Source organism: Fukomys damarensis, unplaced genomic scaffold (genome assembly GCF_012274545.1).
Source record: "Fukomys damarensis isolate Sample0158 unplaced genomic scaffold, DMR_v1.0_HiC HiC_scaffold_5, whole genome shotgun sequence".
In the NCBI taxonomy this organism is placed as follows: Eukaryota; Metazoa; Chordata; class Mammalia; order Rodentia; family Bathyergidae; genus Fukomys; species Fukomys damarensis.
Window position 1 is genome coordinate 18,432,755 of NW_022900917.1, and position 17,381 is coordinate 18,450,135.

The following is a 17,381-nucleotide window of genomic DNA, read 5'->3' on the forward strand; positions in this document are numbered from 1 at the left end:
ATTGAGTAATAAAGCTTAAACAAAAGAGTAATGCTTGTGTTTTTTGAAAGATAAGTGCCTATATTTTCTACCCTCCTGGATATTCTTACTGCAAAAAGAAATTAACTCAAGAATGGGGGAAAAAGACCAAGGCACTCTAAACTCTTGTTAGTGTAAGTGCATCCAAAACATAAAAGTGATAGGTCATTAAGCCAAAACAAATTTTTATTTTTAAAAATTTAAAATATAATTTACAGGTCACTTATTATTATACTATAAATACTGCAAGTACCCTCAAGTCACTTTTTAAAATAAAAATAAAACACTAAAATCTTACAACAATGTACCCTCATATACAACATGCATGGATATTTATAGGTTAGCTATCAAAACTGAATGCTAGGCCAGGGATTTAGCTCAGTGGTTCCAGCGCCTGCCTCACAAGTACAAGGTCCTGAGTTCAATCCCCAGTACCAAAAAAAAAAAAAAAAATCAAAAAAAAAATCTGAATGCCTGTGACTAAAAATTTCTGAAATTAGTACCAACAGAAATATTAGTCTTTAAGGTAGAGTCTGTGTTTAAAGTTATGTCTCACAAAAACATTTCTCTTTCAAATATTTATTGAGTGAAACGTATTTCAGCAATTTCTTTCTCAATGTAAAATGGCATTCTATAAAATAAAGATGTCAGAATTTTTATCACTTTTATTTTTTTCCTCATTGAGTTTATTGGCACATTTTAGGTGTACAGTACAGTTGCATTCATAACTGGGATCTTGTACCTCTACACGACAAGTCTTGGTTCTCATTTTTTCCCCTTGTCCCTGCCCTCCTTTCACCCCTTCCCTTCCCCTCCCCATTTATAAACATTTTATTTCCATTTTTTCATTTTCTCCTATTTTTTTCTTTCCCTTATTACCTTTCCTCTACCCTTCCCACTTTCCCTACACCTTTAGCCCCTTTCTTACTATTTCACATTGTCAATTATCTCCTTAGGATCTTATGTACTATTATAATTTGTTCACACCAGAGAAACTACTCGGTATTTACACGTGTGACTTATTTATTTCACTTAGGAGTATATCCTCAATATGTATCCATTCTCCTATGAATGAATCTAATTTCTCATTCTTTATGGCTGAGTAGTATTACATTTTATAGAAAAACCACATCTTCTTTATCCAGTTTCCAACTGATGGGCAAATGGGCTGTTTCCAAGTTTTAGCTATTACAAACTGTGCAGCTATAAACATAGGTGTGCATATATCACTGTGATATGATTCTTTTAATTCTTTTGGAAAGATACCCAGCAGAGGGATGGCTGGGTCAAATGGAACCTCTAGTCCTAGCTCTTTGAGGTATCTCCATATTGATTTGCACAGTGGTTATATCACTTTTAAATGTTTAAATTGATATTACATACAGCTCTATGCCTAAAACACAAAGTCTTTCTTTTCATTTGTCCAATTATAAAACAGCTATTCAGAAATTAATGAGATACCTACAATTCTTTTTCATTCAATCAGAAAACTCTTAATGAACTGGAGAAGCATTACTCTCTTAACAAGATGCTTCAAGATGCCAATGGAATCTATCCTAACATGGGCCAGAGGTTTGGGGAGTTACCTAATGCACTCAACCGCTGGATCCCCTCTATAAAGATGTAACCAAGAAGCAAATCTGAGTTTTCAAAACAGCATAAAACTGTATTAATTGTATGCTAAAGTAAGTGGACAAAATCTAACTTCTTTGTCTCCTCTAGTCTTGAAAGCAAGGGAAGCCAGCCTGTAACTGTACCATGATACCCAATCAGAATAAAGTCTTACACACGGTGCACACCTAATGTACTGAACTGAACAATTTTTTTAAAAAGGCAAAGTGCAAACTGATTTTATGTTATAAGACTGCATTTGATGTGATTCCTTTCCTTTAGAGGCTGGACAGAACTCAGCCAACTGCACAGTAAAAACACAGCACCATTTATTTTCTCAATTTTAAAACCCACATTTGCCAACATCAGTTAAGTGGGATGTAATTAAAGAACTTTAAGATATCAAAGCAAAGGAGAGAAAGAAGTTCTTCAGGGCCCCTGCATAGAATATAGTCCCAGGATGAGCTTAGAATAAAACACAAGCTGATTTTAATTTATATTTCATTCCTTATTTCACCTGGTGGCAGAGACATTGACTCAAATAAGGGGAAAAACAGTGAGAAGAGTAGTTATCACATCAAAGATACAACAAATACACATCCATGTGTCTCTACTTCTGCTGCAGAACAATACAATTTGTGATTTTGCAGAAACAGGGAAACATTTCAGCTCTCAGGAAGGAAGCATGACTTGGACGGTGTTCCTTATAGTCTACCTCTAAGAGGAAGTACACTAATCTTATTCAAGAAAAAGGAAGAAGGAAGAGAATATAGGTAGGTGGAGATATCAGAGAAAACCTGTTCCAAGAAAAAGGAAATGGACCCAAGAGAGCTGGCACCCAAGTTCAGAGGAGTTCAAAGCAGAGGGAAAGTGAGAAGTCCCAGAATACTGAAATCCGCACAACACACTAAGCTAGAGAAGTCATTTTCTTTGGGGTATCTTATCTACAGATTCAGAAAACACACGAAGGATTAAACTCAAACACCTGAAAACACCATTAGTATCCACGTTAACCACCCCGACCTCCCCTGCCCTTGGTGATGAGAAGTGTGATTGCTTGAGAGCAGGGCCTTGCACAAGGCCATGTGTGTTATCCCTGCTTCCGCCAGCCCAGAGATGGCAACGGAGCAAGTTGAGTGTCTCTGTATTCTCCACCTGTAAATGGCAGCAAATAATAGTATACCTGGTTCCTGGGGTTCCCCTGATGATGCATTGACCTGAGATACACAGTGCTGAGAAGGGGAGCTTGGCACCTAGTTAGCACGCAGTACAGGAAATGTTAGTTACCAGCCATTTCTCCTGAGGATGAGGCCTCTTTCATGCTATACTGTTGAAGAAGAAGAGGGTGTCGAGCCACAGAACTGTAACCATGGGCAGACTGTCTGTCTATCCCATTAGTGGGTAAGAAGTGAGCTTCCCAAAGCCGTCAGGAGTGCAACGCAATCCCTGGCAAGGGTGTGACAGTATCTCTGCATCTAAGCCACCTACCCAGGCTATGTGGGGGCCAGAGAAATCCTCCCTGCAGTCACAGTGCCTGAGTCAGGTGGAGCACGCCAGGGACAGCCGCCTATTACCCTGGCACCGTGCTCATCGGCAGGGACTTGAATGAACGTGTTCGTCACTGGCTGAGCAGGAAGCAAGTTTCAATTCCCCCACCGCAGTAACTCCGAGCTGTGGACACATGCAGACCGAGACAACAACACTAAGCCAAGAAAAAAGTTCAGGGCAACGATCGGCAGGAAACAATGTGATTCATCACCATCCAGGCGGCACCTGCACAGGATGCTTCTAGAGTGTCCTAACGCTGATGAGGATCACAGAAGCGCTTGGGCTGTCAATAAACTGTCCTATTTTCCTAAGAGTCACTCAGTATACTTTACAAAGAGCACTTTTTAGTTTTCTAATGCAATGTGCCCAGAGAACAGAGGTTAGGTCTCATTCTGGGCTGTCTTGCCAAGTTAGGGTTCTGGGAATCGCAACCGTCCCCAGGGTGGGAATCAGCCTGTCACCAGACATGCGATACTTACGCGCCTGTTGAGTATAAAAACCCTGGTTTCACAAGCACCTTGGGCAAGGGTTGACTGAACAATGAAGAAAGTAACACTGCTCATTAAAATTGCTGGTGGCATTTGTCTACCCCCACGTGCTTGGATTAAAACCTCATCCTCCTCAAAATCCTGCAGAGACACTGGGGCAACCTCCTGGCTCCCTTTCTCTTTTGAATGTTTACGTTTTCAACTATGCTACTTGCAAATATGAGGCCTTTGACAAACTTTGTGAATTCCCGCTTTCAGCTAAGCAGAGATGGCCCACGGTCTCTTTACACTGCCCAAGGAATGTGACGCTCCGTCCGGTTTGGTAGTATCCTCCCACGGATTTGGGAAGTACTTCCAGGGAGACTCACTACTTCCAAGTTTAAAAAGTTCGAACCCAGGAAACAGAGCAGTCACAAAGGTGAGTTGGATTTCCAGTTCAAGACTCAACACCAGGGGATAAGAAAGGTTATTCTGACTATTCTCTCAACTACAGGAGTACATAAGTTGTTACACTAAACGTCTCTGAGTTCCCGTTTGAAATAAGGAAGTAATTGTTTTAAATATGCTCATTAAGTTAAGAAAGTAGATCAAATAATAATGCCTAAACAAAGGCATTCGGAGGGATGCAAATGAAAGAGTAAATTCTTCTGCCCTCTTAAGACAGACTGATACAAAGATTTTTGGAGCCACATACTTCTTGGTGGAGGCACATGATCACGGCCTGATGTAGTGACTCTATAAACAAAGAGACAAGAAAGCCCAGCTGGCAAACATCCCCCCAACCACAGCGCCCATTTGCTGACAAGGTGAAGGTCAACCGGTTCTAACTCCAAGCAGACTAGTGCGTCAGAGGGGAACAAAGTTTCCCCTCTCCCAAGAGCTCAAAGGCTACTGATTTCTAAAAAAAGCTACTTCATTCCCAGCAATCCTGGCGCAGATCTCAAATATAAAGACTTCCACCCCATTTTAAGGGTTATCTACATGATAAAGATTTTCTATATTCACCTGTAAGCCTATCCCATACCTTTGGAGGAAAACCTGAAAGGCACCAGGCTGCTCAGGGAGGCTGTAATCCAAGAGTAGGAAACACAGGGGGGAAAAGATTTGTTCTGTTTGTTTCTTTCCTCTATGCCAAGGTCTGTGGTGGTTAGGGGGTAAATGTGAAGCAGAAAAAATAGAGGAAAGTTTGAGAATACTCAAAATTGTTTTAAAATAACATGTTTTCCTACTGTATGAGGTGTCTGAATTTTAGTACAAAAGCGTTCTACTGAATACTGTTTTTTGGACTCCTATACTCAGACTACTCAAGAAATATTTCTGACAAATATAATTTGCTATACAAGAGACAGAAGATATACAAGCACATTTGAGTTCAATTTGCTGAGCACAATGCTAAGAGGGATTTTACACAGCATAATATTACATTGTGAAAACCCATTAAACACGGCTTCTACCCCATGTGTACACTATTAGGCAGGACACGCTAGAAAGTTCTGCTTCACACACAGAATTGGGGTCAAAGTTTTTCTTATTGCCATCGTCCTGCTTATCATCAAAACTGACATCAAGTCAGTGAAGTGCACAACCTTCAACTCTGTAATATCCGGGGTTTCCTGTCCACCGCAAAGCAAATTCTCAGTGCTCAAACTGAGAGGTTAAAGAGAAGGCTCGGACCAGAAGATTCACTGGTCCATATCTGATTGTGTCTATTTCCAGTGCCTCCTCCTCCTCCTCACCTTTCACTAAGATTTGTGCCATTTCAAGAAGAGAAAAGGGAGGCAGTACCCTGATCAGGTAAAATACAGGTTAAAAACAAGTTTTAAAAATGGCAGCTGCTCACTCCAGTCTGCAGAATGCCTGAAGATAAGAAGAACCTTGCTGTCAAAATGAATCGTACTGTTTTTCTGCAGCAAAAACCATTTGTGATTCAGAAACTTACTATCTCCTTGATACTTCCTGTTCAGGAAGAGACCTGGCAAATAATATATATTTCAACCGCCTTCAGTATTTATCATGGTTGTTCTTCTTGGAAGCAAGAGCTGCTTCAACTTGTTAAAAAATCAAATCAGGATCTGTACATATCAAGTCAGCTCAGATATGGAGACAAAGCATCATGTCAACACAGGGCTCACATGTTCGCAAGAGTCACCCTGATAGTCCCTATCAGTAGACAAAAACACACGCTACCCAGGTACAGCCAGACATGGTTTATTACCTTCTGCAACTCTCCTGAAGGGCTCAAGATTAAAAACAGTGATGAAGTAAATGAACAGAGTCCCTATCAGCCCTGCACATGCAGCCACCTAGCAATTCCTAGTGACATCTTTGGTAAATAGCCCAGTAGAGAGCGTTGGTGGGAAGGTGGTCCCCAGTTTATGGGTGAGCTTGAGTCATAATTAGGCCTTGCAGATCCACAATCACTGACTGACTCATACCGTAAGAGGAGCCACAGACATCTTTTATGGTGTGATCTTTACACATACAACCAAGGCATAAGATGCAAGCAGACCTTTCAACAGGAGGCAAGCATCCCCGCTGAAATGTCAACCTAAGCCTTGAAGACACAATAATAAATGGAAAATGGCCTGCATCTTTTTCCTCAACTCAGATATGAGACCGTTCAATTTGACACAGAAAGGTTTTTGCAAATCAATAGGCCATTTTCAAATGGCCATTTTCATTCTAGCTCTGTGGCTTTTAAAAAATTGTCACACCCAATATAGCAGCCTACAGGCTGCGTAGAAAGTGCCAGTTCAGAAAAGCTTTGCTCATTGTGATGGTTACCATCAGCAGACCAAATTCACAGCAGGATGCTCGGCTGGGCCCATTAATCAATATATGGAAATCCAAACAAAAGACTTGTTTAGCTCCTCTTCCTAAGTGCATTTCTAATTCCACAAAGGAATCAGAAACCAGAAACTATAGCATAGTTAGAGGGCTAAGCATTCTGATGAATCTTTAATGAAACACTTGAAAAATCCATTCACACATGGTCCTGTTTCACGCATCAGCTTTTTCCTTCAGCTCCAAACTTGATAGTAATTCACCTCCTTGCAGTTAAAATAGCCCTCTCTTTGTATTTCAGCTGAGATCACTGAAATATCACGAGGAACAGAAAACATCATCACATTCTTCCCGTTCCCTCTCCTCTGTATTTATGACGGTGCGCCCACCCACACATAAACAAATGGAGGGGCTTCTCCGTGACTCCCATCTTATGGACTGGGTCTTCTTGGTTCTTTTGGCTACTTTTCTGGTGACAAAAGGGAACTTCTTCAGGATTTTTGAAAAGGGAGGAGAGACAAAGCATGCCGGCTATCAGTCAAGTACATCTTACCCTAAATCCCAGCCAAGAGAAATTCTGAAAATGTATTAAAGAGTATGGACCCTTATCCTCATAAAACCTGTGTTATTCGTCAGATGTCCTGACACTGGCACACAATATCCAATGCTCACAACTTAAAGGAGGAAGGTTTAATTTACCTGATGGTTGAGGGGATTCAGTTTGTTGTAGTCAGCTGGCTCCAAGGCAGGAACACCATGGCAGAAGGACATGGCAGAACAGAGCTGCTCAGTTAACAGCAGTCAGGAAGCAGAGCAGGAGAAAAGTACCACAAAAGAATGGAACCATATATAGCACCCACAGTCGTGCCTCCATGACCAACACAGACTCAGCCAGGAGCATGCTCTACTAACCTGCTAGGCATTTCTTAATCCAATGAAGCTGACGTATCATAATGTGTCCACACAAAATTCTCTAGATTGGGGAAGTGGGTTCACTGGCTCCCATTTTCATTCAGGGTTCAAGGTCCCAAGTTAAATCCCTAGACTAGACCAGTCTCTGATCTTAGGCTTCTTTGGATATCTATGAGGTAAAACTGTTGGGCCACTGGAGTGTGGACAGAAAAGCTCACCTTTCTGAAACACCTTAGTGGATGACATGGGAAAATTTCTCTGCAATGTCTTAGCCATTTAAAGAAGGTAAACTCTTTTCATTCACCCCAACCTCCTGAGGAAAAGTTCTACCTTATACTCCTTATACTCCCCTCACTACGTCACTTCTCAGGCTTACTCCGGAGCCATGGAACAGATCCCCTACCTAGACTCTAGTCTCCCCACCTTACATCCAAAGACCTCATCCACAACTGTAAAAAATACCAAAAGGTAGGCCCTGCTGTCTCATCAGTAGGTCCTCATTTACTTTATTAAGCTGAGGCACCATCACCTCAAATCCAGCTGAATGTCTCCTAGAAATACAGATTCCCAGGCCACATACCAACCCCAGAGAACCCCCAAAGTGACAGAATTTCAGGGTAGGGTGAAATAGGACTATAGATGACGAACAGGCTATAGAACAGATCTGATGCGCCTGCAGTTTGAGAACCTTGCTCTCATGAATCTTCCATTGACACTTTGTCACCTATCATCTCACTATTTATTATGTGCTCACTCTCACCTTAGACTCTGTCCTATTTCTTACCTCTACAACAAATCAGTCTCCTTGCCTTCTACTTACATCTTACATGTTTTGAAAGATGGATATTGAAGTCCTTCATTCTCTGGTACTGATCTATTCTAGTGTCCCTTGAGGTCAAAATTACTTTGCAGGGTAGGGAGAAGCGGAAAGTTTATTTACAGTATGCCAGTTCCAGGCCAGTCCAACATGTACAAAATTGGAAGAATCTGGGGGGAAATGTACACTTGTCGGCATCCAAGAAAACAAACTTTACATACGATGCAACATTCCAAGGTCACCAAAGTCTTATCTATTGAATTTATTTGAGAGAATTTTGGGAAAAGGTTAAAATCTTAAAAACTGTTCTTTCTGCTACTACAATCCAAGAGTTACAGAAGCAAAGCTCGTGGGACAAGGACAGCTGTGCCACAGCCTAGCCTAGGAGGACACAGACAGCACAAGGAAGCCAGCTTGCCAGGACTCTCAGGGACTCACCTCCACACTTCTTCCTGGTGGCAATTCTCCGAAGCACCTATGCAATGTCATTAAACGGTAGAGCCATAAAAAAAAAATACACAATTATGTCTCTTAATCGCACACAAAACAGGCGATCATTATACCAATAGAAAGATTCCCTGTAATGTCCACGTGCCTTTAAAAGTCTGCAGTCACTTTATCTCTAGGAGCAAGCATCACAATGTCTAAACTCATTCATTTCAAACACACACATACCCAAAAAATGTCCCACAGAATTTCCTAGGTGTGTGGCACTGAGCGAAGCACTACCTGTTCACCAAGATAAATGAGCAATGGACACTGCCCTTGAGGAGCTCACCATAATCTCTCAGGAAGAAATATAATAAAGACAAACGGCTGCAACGTACAGCAGTGTGTGATCAGGGCCATAAGAGAAATGTGAGGTACTACAGGAACTCAAGAGAGAAAGAGCAGTTACAAGAACAAATAGAGAAAACATCACTGCCATGGCAGGGTTTCAGCTTGTTCTTGAGGGGCGAGCCTAAGTCTTCTAAGTGGAGGGCAGAGCAGAGGAGACAGACAGCAACTGCAGCAGAACCGGCCAAGGTTGCATGAACCAAGAGTCCTCACCCACTCTTGGTTATACGTGGTAGACAGTGAGAGTTTTGCATCAGAAAGCGCATTTTTTCCAGATTGGGTAAGCCATGTCCAGTCAGCCAAAGGCACCCAAGGTTACTTCTGTCCTAACAAGGAACAGTAGAGCACAACCTCAAATTAAACCTAAGTGGAAAAGAGACCCTGAAATACACAGGGCAAGAAGTTTTAAGAGGCAACCTCAAGCCTAGAGAAATGGACAGAAAATCAAACGGTCTGGGCTTGAGTCAGAGTTCATCCTGCCGTATGTCACTCTGAATAAGTCACTCATGCTTCTGGTTCTTCAAGCGTGAAGTCCAAAAGATGTTTTTCTCACCCTTTACGACTGCTGATCCAATGAGGTGGATGGTCCTTTCTAAAACTGTAAAGGTCTTTCCAAATATAAAGCAAGATTACTGGATAACTTTTGAAAGTTTTTTTAATTTACTTTTAAATACAAAAGCTACACACATAGATATCTCACACACATGTGGGCACACACACACACACACACACACACACAGTTGAGATAAAAATACTCAAATTAATTAGAGGGCTCTCCATAACAAGGGAGAGCTGTGCTCAGGTCAAAGCAGACCCCAGGATGCCAAAGCAGAGAAAGGAAATGGCACGGAACTTTGCTGAGCTCTTAAGTGCATCAACCCTGGAAGAGCCCTCCAGTCTCACCACTCACCTAAGCTGACATGCCCTTCTGAGAAATTCAAACTGTTTTAAACTAACACTTGAACACAGAAATCCCTAAATGAGATCTGATTTGTAAATATTCATTCTGTTCAAATTACACGATTTCCCTTAAATATAAATATTTACCTCAATTCCATCATGACCGGCTTAGCTTCTCATGACAGCCAAGTTTAACCAACACTGAACAAAGCCGAATACTCAACAGACTAAATTCCTTCTCACAATGAAACAAGTGCAAGACACATACACATATCTGTACCTTCCACTGAACTCTTACCATTAGCCATAAAAATGTTTGATGCTCTATGGAAATAGAATAACCTGTTAATGTGAATGAAAAGATCCCACACTATAACTAATTAAAATAAATCTTTCTTTGATCCTATGCAACCCTTAGGACTTTCAAACTCAACATTAAACTAGCACACTTATAAATTAAAAGCCAACCAATTTTTACACCCAAAGACTATCTACCATTTTAGACTACACAGTTTCCCAAATTCCTCACCTCCTAAATCTGGCAGCCTCCATTTTCCTCCTCCTGCTCATCTCTCCTAAACACTGATTCTACATGTTCCTCCTCACAACTAGCGTTAAGAATAAAACTTTTACTCCTTGGAATGAAAAAGGGGGTTATTAGTAATTAAGCCAGGCAAACACCAGGCAAGAGGATCCCCAATTCGAGCCCACCCTGCGAAACTTAGCAACTTAGGAAGACCATAGCTCAAAAAAAAAGTAAAGTGCTGCAAGTGTAGCTCAGAGTAGAGGACCTGGGTTAGACCCCCAAGATTGGAAATAATAATAACAATTAGGCCAGGCAAATATGTACTGAAAGCTGAAGTGGATGGTCATCATACTTGCAACTACTACTCTGGGCAGAAGGTTAAAAACTATGTATTCACTGAGGAAGAAAGAAAAACTCGTATTTAAGATACTGATTTACACCAGCCCTGCACTCCCTTGGAACCATGCACAGGAAGAAAAGACCTTTGTCCTCCATGTGGAAACTGCTCCACAGTACCAATCATTCCCTTCCCTGGGATGCTGAGTCTGGGTCAGTACGTGCCTGACTGGGAATCCTTCAGGACCACTGGAAAAAGCTTGAGGGTTCATTTGTTCCCTGCTGTAAGCAGCAGACTATCGTTCACAGCTAAATAGGCATTAATAACCTTCAATTAAATAAGCATTAGCCATGTTGGCTTCAAACTTCAGAACTTGTCATCCAAAACACTCATTAAGTGTGGTTTACTGTGCTGGGTGCTGCGAAGGTCAAGGTGCAGAGCCTACATCCAAGATGGAAAATGTTGTGGGCTATAAAACGGGAGCAACACACACACACACACACACACACACACACACACACACACACACACACACACACACACACAAAAAAAACACACACACACACACACACACACACACATACAAACAAACAAGCGATCTGTCCAAGGAGGAAGTGCAGAGCCAGGCCCAGGGAAGGAGCAGAGGCAATCTGGCTATGGGAGAAGCAGGTTGAAACAATGCCAAGGCTTTGGCTCTGGGGTACAGCAATGAGGCAGGAGCACACATGCTGAGGGGACACTGGACAGAAGCGAGAACTGCAAAGAGAACAATTTCTGGTCTCTGTTGGCAGGGTGATTCAAGTACAGACACACTAAAGACCAAAACATCCTTAGCCACCACCCAACCCGTGATGTTCCTCACGCCAGCAGATCACACACTTACCCTGTCACTGACCTGAGAGCTCCCTCATCTGTTTTTTGAGACAAGGTCTCACTATGTAATCCAGGCTGGGCTCAAACGCCTGGCAATCCTCGGGTCTCACTCAGCCAGGAATACAGGCATCTGCCACCAAGGCCAGCTTAATCAGCTTATATTTCAATGCTTAAGTAAAATCTATTTCATGAGGACCAAAAGGACAGCCTCTACATCTGAGGAGAGAAAGTCTCTACAGAAAGAATAAGCATGGGTAAGCAAGCTTTTTGAGCTCTGACTCCATAGGCCTCCAAAGTTTAAAAAAGAAGCGTACATGGGGTTGAGAGGCAGATCTGTTCAGCCACTGCCCTGCACGTGACCTGCCAGAGATGGACAGTGGGCTTTCAACTGCCCTGCAGTACACTTTTGCTAGAAATCCAAGGTACACCAGTAGGGCCTGCCTTTTCCCCTTCTCCCATCTTGCGATGCCAACCAGACATCAGAAAGGCATAAGCACAAAAGATGTTCATGGCGAACACTACCCTTCCTCTTGGAACTTCTTGGAAGCTTAATCTAATTACTTTAGGCTAAATATAATAACTTGTTTTAAAAATATTTCTTCTACATAGTGAAATGGACACATATTGAGGATAGACTCCTAAGTGAAATAAATAAGTCACACATGTACAAATACTGAACAGTTTCTCTGGTGTGAAAAACTATAATGGTACATAAGATCCTAATGATATAACTGACAACGTGAAATAGGAAGAAAAGGGCTAATGGTGTAGGGGAAGTAGGAAGGGTAGGGGAAAGGTAATAAGGGAAAAGAAAAAAAATATGAGAAAATGAAAAAATGGAGATAAAGTGTTTGTAAATAGGGAAGGGAGGAGGGGCTGAAGGGAGGGCGGGGACAAGGGGAAAAATGAGAACCAAGACCTGTCATGTAAAGGTACAAGATCCCAATGATGCATGTAACCGTACTGTATACCTAAAATGTACCAATAAACTCAATGAGAGAAAAAAATATATTTCTTCTATCAATATGGCCCTACTTCCCAAACTTCTGAGTTCACTGGTGAGACTGCTTCTGCTCATTTCTACCATATCAGGTCCTAAGGGTGAGACATGGTTAAATTATATCTTGCTTCAGAAATGACACCTTGAAAATTGGAAAACCTGAGCACAAGAATGACAAGGACTACAAATATCAGAAATGTTACCCTCACACAGGAAACAGAATGAATCTGAAAAGCATCAGTATACAGCATTATAATGAAAATCTAATTAAACTCATGTCATACTGCTTGTAAGGCACAAGTAGTAGTCAGACCAAGCAAATGAAAGGAAGTAGGGATCGTTTCTCATATTTATTTTGATCCTTGTAGTACAGTGCAAGACAAGCATCTGCTATACTTCACATAGGCTGAGTTATAGGTTGATGTTTACTTGAATATTAGTAGTAATGGGAGGATGCTGTTGTTCCGCCTGTCTTTACATTACCCAGTAACCCATAAAACCGCCAATTCAACCAGATAACAAGAGTCACTCTATCATGAATCCTTAACTACTTAAATACCATGTGTTCAACTCTACAAAGTACAAAATCTTATGGAGAAGATCAGTGAGAAAAACAAATATTCAAACATGTTTGAAGAAAATACTTTTATGTCATCTCATGCACATTTAGGCGTGTTTCATCTTTGGAAGCCTGGGAGTTAAAAGATCTTCCTTTAATGTCATTTCTGCCAGAACTCCAACCATTCACGTGGCATAGACACATAAAATTCTATGCTCAGCACTGGTCATTGCAAGATAATTCCAGGCCCTACTTTGTCCCTTTTCAGTTAAAAGAAAAACCAGAAAATGATTACAGCATGCATTTGGTCATTCAAACACCATTTCTATTGTCCTTTCTTTGGAAATAACTAATTAAATGAATATATCCTAAGGGTGTACAAGCATCAAACCCCAGCAAAGGACAGTTCACCTTGTGACTCCCTGGTAAGATCAAAATCAGATGGCGATCAGACCCAGTAATGCCAACGTGCAGAGGTAACGTCTTGGTTAGCGGACTGGCTGGGCTCAGCTGGGCACAGCACAGACCCAGCTAGTTGTTTGCTCCACCTGTGCTTAAGGCAAATGAATTTCTCTAGCAGCTGCTCTTCACATTCCAAAGATTTGATTGAATTCTTAATATTGCATTCACCGCCCGACAATGAAGATCCTTCTACAATGTAAGAACATGAGTGATTGAAGAAGTTGCCATGGAAACTGCCCCTCCTTCCACTTGTGGCAATTAAGAAACTCATCTTCTACAGTTTCATACACCGCAGAATTTCAGGCAGACAACTATGTGAAGGTCCTTAAAACAATGAAAAAAATACCTGTTTGTTATCAGGAGACTTAACATTGCACTCACAAGCGTCCATCGATTCAGTCTAAGAAGAAATTCTCCCAAATTGTTATAACAAAATTTTTTTAAAAAAATCTTTAAAATCTTCAGTTTGAAGTATTTAATAAGTATTTGCTTAATAAAGTGTATTTGTATTTATTTTCATATCCACTTTGTTACTGCATATTATGCAAGTTATAAAACACACTTCCAGGAATGAAAACCCAATATTTAATAGAAGCACTACAAGAAACACAGCCTAAAGGATACGAGTTTGTGTCATGGCCATGTCTCAAGACTGATGTTCAGGAGCCAATTAGGCCTGAATACAGGGGTCACTTATAAATAAAAAGACTTTAAAGATAAATCTGAAAGATATTCTAAGTGCATTACTCTTAAGAAATGAGAATAAAATTATCTTTTTTCCCCAAGTCATCCTTAAAATCAACAGCACCACCATAAAATATAGGGCTTTTTGAACAGCACTTAAAACCAATAAAATATAACCAAAATATCCCGGAGCAAAAATCTTCCAGTTATTAATTTCTTTCAGTTCTTGGTACAGTTAAGCTGCTGATTTTCTATGCAGTCTTCTGACATAACATTTCATTGCTGCTGGGTTTGTCATTTACTGTAACAAGGAACTCTGCTAGGCCAAGGAGTATTCCATAGCATATATCTGTTCCTTCAGTCCACTGTTTCCAAATTTTCTGAGAACGCTGTGACAGCTCTCAGATACCTGGACACTCAGGTTTTGTAAACTTCAGGTTGGGGATCCTAAAACAACACAGGAAGAAGCTCTTAGAACACAGTCAAGAATTCAAATTCCAAGGTGCTTTTAGAATTTGAGAGATTGTTTTCCCCCTTATCTTAAAAAAAAAAAATCCCAACACCTAAAGCCCTGCCAGGGAACATGCAGGCCCTGAAAGACAAGGTGGATCACACATCTAGGACGTTCTCAAGACAAGTTACTGAACCATCTACACAACCTCTACTGGGAGTGGCCAAGTCACTAACAACCTTCCCTTGATTATTACTCCCCACAGCTGCAGCAGACCTGTCTGTCTCTCAGGGGAAGAAATTAAAGGAAGAAACAAAAGAAAGGGAAAGAAGAGCTGGGGTAAATGATTCTATTTGCAAGTTTCTCACCCACAAATTAAATTCCTTGAAGGCCAACTCCGCGTCATTTGATTATTTCGCTGCTCCCATGGACATCTCTATAAACGTTAGTGGCCTGACAAATACAAATCACTCCTCTTTGGTGTTTTCCCTTCAACCTCATGCCTTGGGAGCTGCAGGAAAAAGCCATTTCTATGATTCATAAAACTGTCTAATGTAATCTTTTACTGTCCACCTTTTTATTTTGTATCTTGGGTCCCGAGCCCAAGTACTCATTCACCATACCCTCTAAGGCAGTCTTTCTGCTCTGTTCCCTTAAAACCTGATCATCAAGACTGCAAATTATGTAAGAAAGATAAGATTTTTCTACAATTTAAATTGAGAAGAAATGCCATGTGTTAACTTTCCTAACTGTTAATTTTCACCTACTCCTAGGGCTGACACTCACAGCCTAAAACACAGACACCTTGCATTTACCATGTGATTTCCCAAATCCAAATAGACACAAACCTCATGGCCTGAAATCACAGAAATCCCTTTGGTTGTCAGAATCTGCCATTAACCTGCAGGCATTTTCTTCTTAAGTCAATCAAAACAGAGCCTTAGGAAATACCTAGGTAGACTCTCTCATTCCTTTTGGTATTCTTAGGGCCATAATGCTTCTGTGGGAGGAAAATTTTTTAAAATGTCACTGGGAGGGGTATTTATTTGTAGAGCTGCCAAACTTATAAATATATAGGATACCCAGTTGAACTGGGACTTCAGCCAACAACAAAAGTTTAGTTTAAATATGTCCCAAATTGTGCATAGGACATTCCTGTACTGAAAAAAAAAGTTGTTTAGTGTTGATTTGCAATTCCACTGTAACCGGCATCCTACCCTTCGTTTGGCAAGCCTGCTTGTGGAAGGAGAAAGGGTTACACCGTGAGAGAGGACAAGGAGCACAGTGAGCCTTTGGGTATGGTGGGGACAGGGCGAAGAACTGGATGACAAAACTAAAGGAGCTGAAGTAACTTAGAATAAGGCTGAGGAGAGTGGAGGTGGAGGAGCCTGGGAAGCATTAATCTAAAGTGAAAAGGCCACTGGTATGAAACTACCTCATTGGGTCACCATAAAAGACTGCTCAGAGCATGTGCTTAAGATATTCTCAGAAAAGGGAGGGCACATTTATGGCACACAGACTACTATGGTTCAGGCTCAAGCTTGCAAATCTTACACCACATTCCTGGCCACTCACAACATCTCGAGAGGATGCTTCCAACCTAAGACCATCACAGAAAGAGCAAAGACATAGCCCAAGGACACTCTGCCAATAAGGGTGCACAGGACCCAAAGCCAGCCCTTTTGAATTCAAGCTTCTGACCTTTCCCTCGTGTTGGGGGAGGGTGAGACAGGATGGGGGGTACATACTGTAAAAGCACCGTGCTGTCTGGGTTTCCCTTACATGAGATCTGAGGAAAGCCAAAAGTTGATATCTCTATCCCTCTTTTCTGTTACCCAACATTTCTGCAAAGAGTGACTGGAATGTAACGTTAACTAAGAGGAAAAAAATAACATGTCACTGTGTCACAGGAGGTAGATTCCCACCCTCCACCCACACCAATATAAACCTCAATAAGCAGAGATGCAGGGACATGTAGTAATACTTCCTGAAGGCCGGAAAACTCGAGGTCTAAGTGTGCTGGGCATGACTACAGTCACACATGCCCGGGATCCCAGCTATTTGAGAGGTTGGAGAATCACAAATTTGTGTCCAGCCTGGGCAACTTAGTGAGACGCTTGGCTCAAAAGAAAAATAAAAAGGGCTGAGGCTGAAACTCAGAGGTAGAGTCTCCAAATTCAATTCCAGGTCCACAGGGGGAAAAAAGGTACAAATCCAAGACTGGCAAAGTACAATAGGTCTTGGTCATATCGAAAAGCCCCTTACTGCCCTCTTCTAATGACAATCCGTGCTTGCTTTTAAGACAATGATGAGAACAGCCTGCATTTGTTGTATTTATTGCACTTACTGCTAACTGTTAATTTACTTAACACATACACTACTCCTACACTCACTTCTAACAGGTAGGTACTATTGTCCCGCCCTTTCCAGATGAGAAAATGGAGGCAAAGAGGGATTGAGGTCACGCAGCTATCAACGGTAGGTAATGCTAGTCTAGATTTGGCAACTTGAGCTAATGGTACAACAGGTCAATCTGATCTCACAACCCAAACACACTCTCAACTGCCCTGAATT

The 17,381-nt window shown here is 41.4% G+C and overlaps 1 protein-coding gene and 1 pseudogene across 1 annotated transcript in view; one reads left to right on the top strand and one right to left on the bottom strand.

Annotated features, from left to right (window-relative positions):
• Sdc2 (syndecan 2) overlaps positions 1 to 17,381 on the bottom strand; it is a 103,246-nt gene that overhangs the window by 51,564 nt on the left and 34,301 nt on the right. The gene's annotated exons all lie outside the window — the stretch shown is intronic.
• The window catches only part of LOC117284476, a 43,799-nt pseudogene continuing 30,351 nt past the window's right edge, over positions 3,934 to 17,381 (top strand).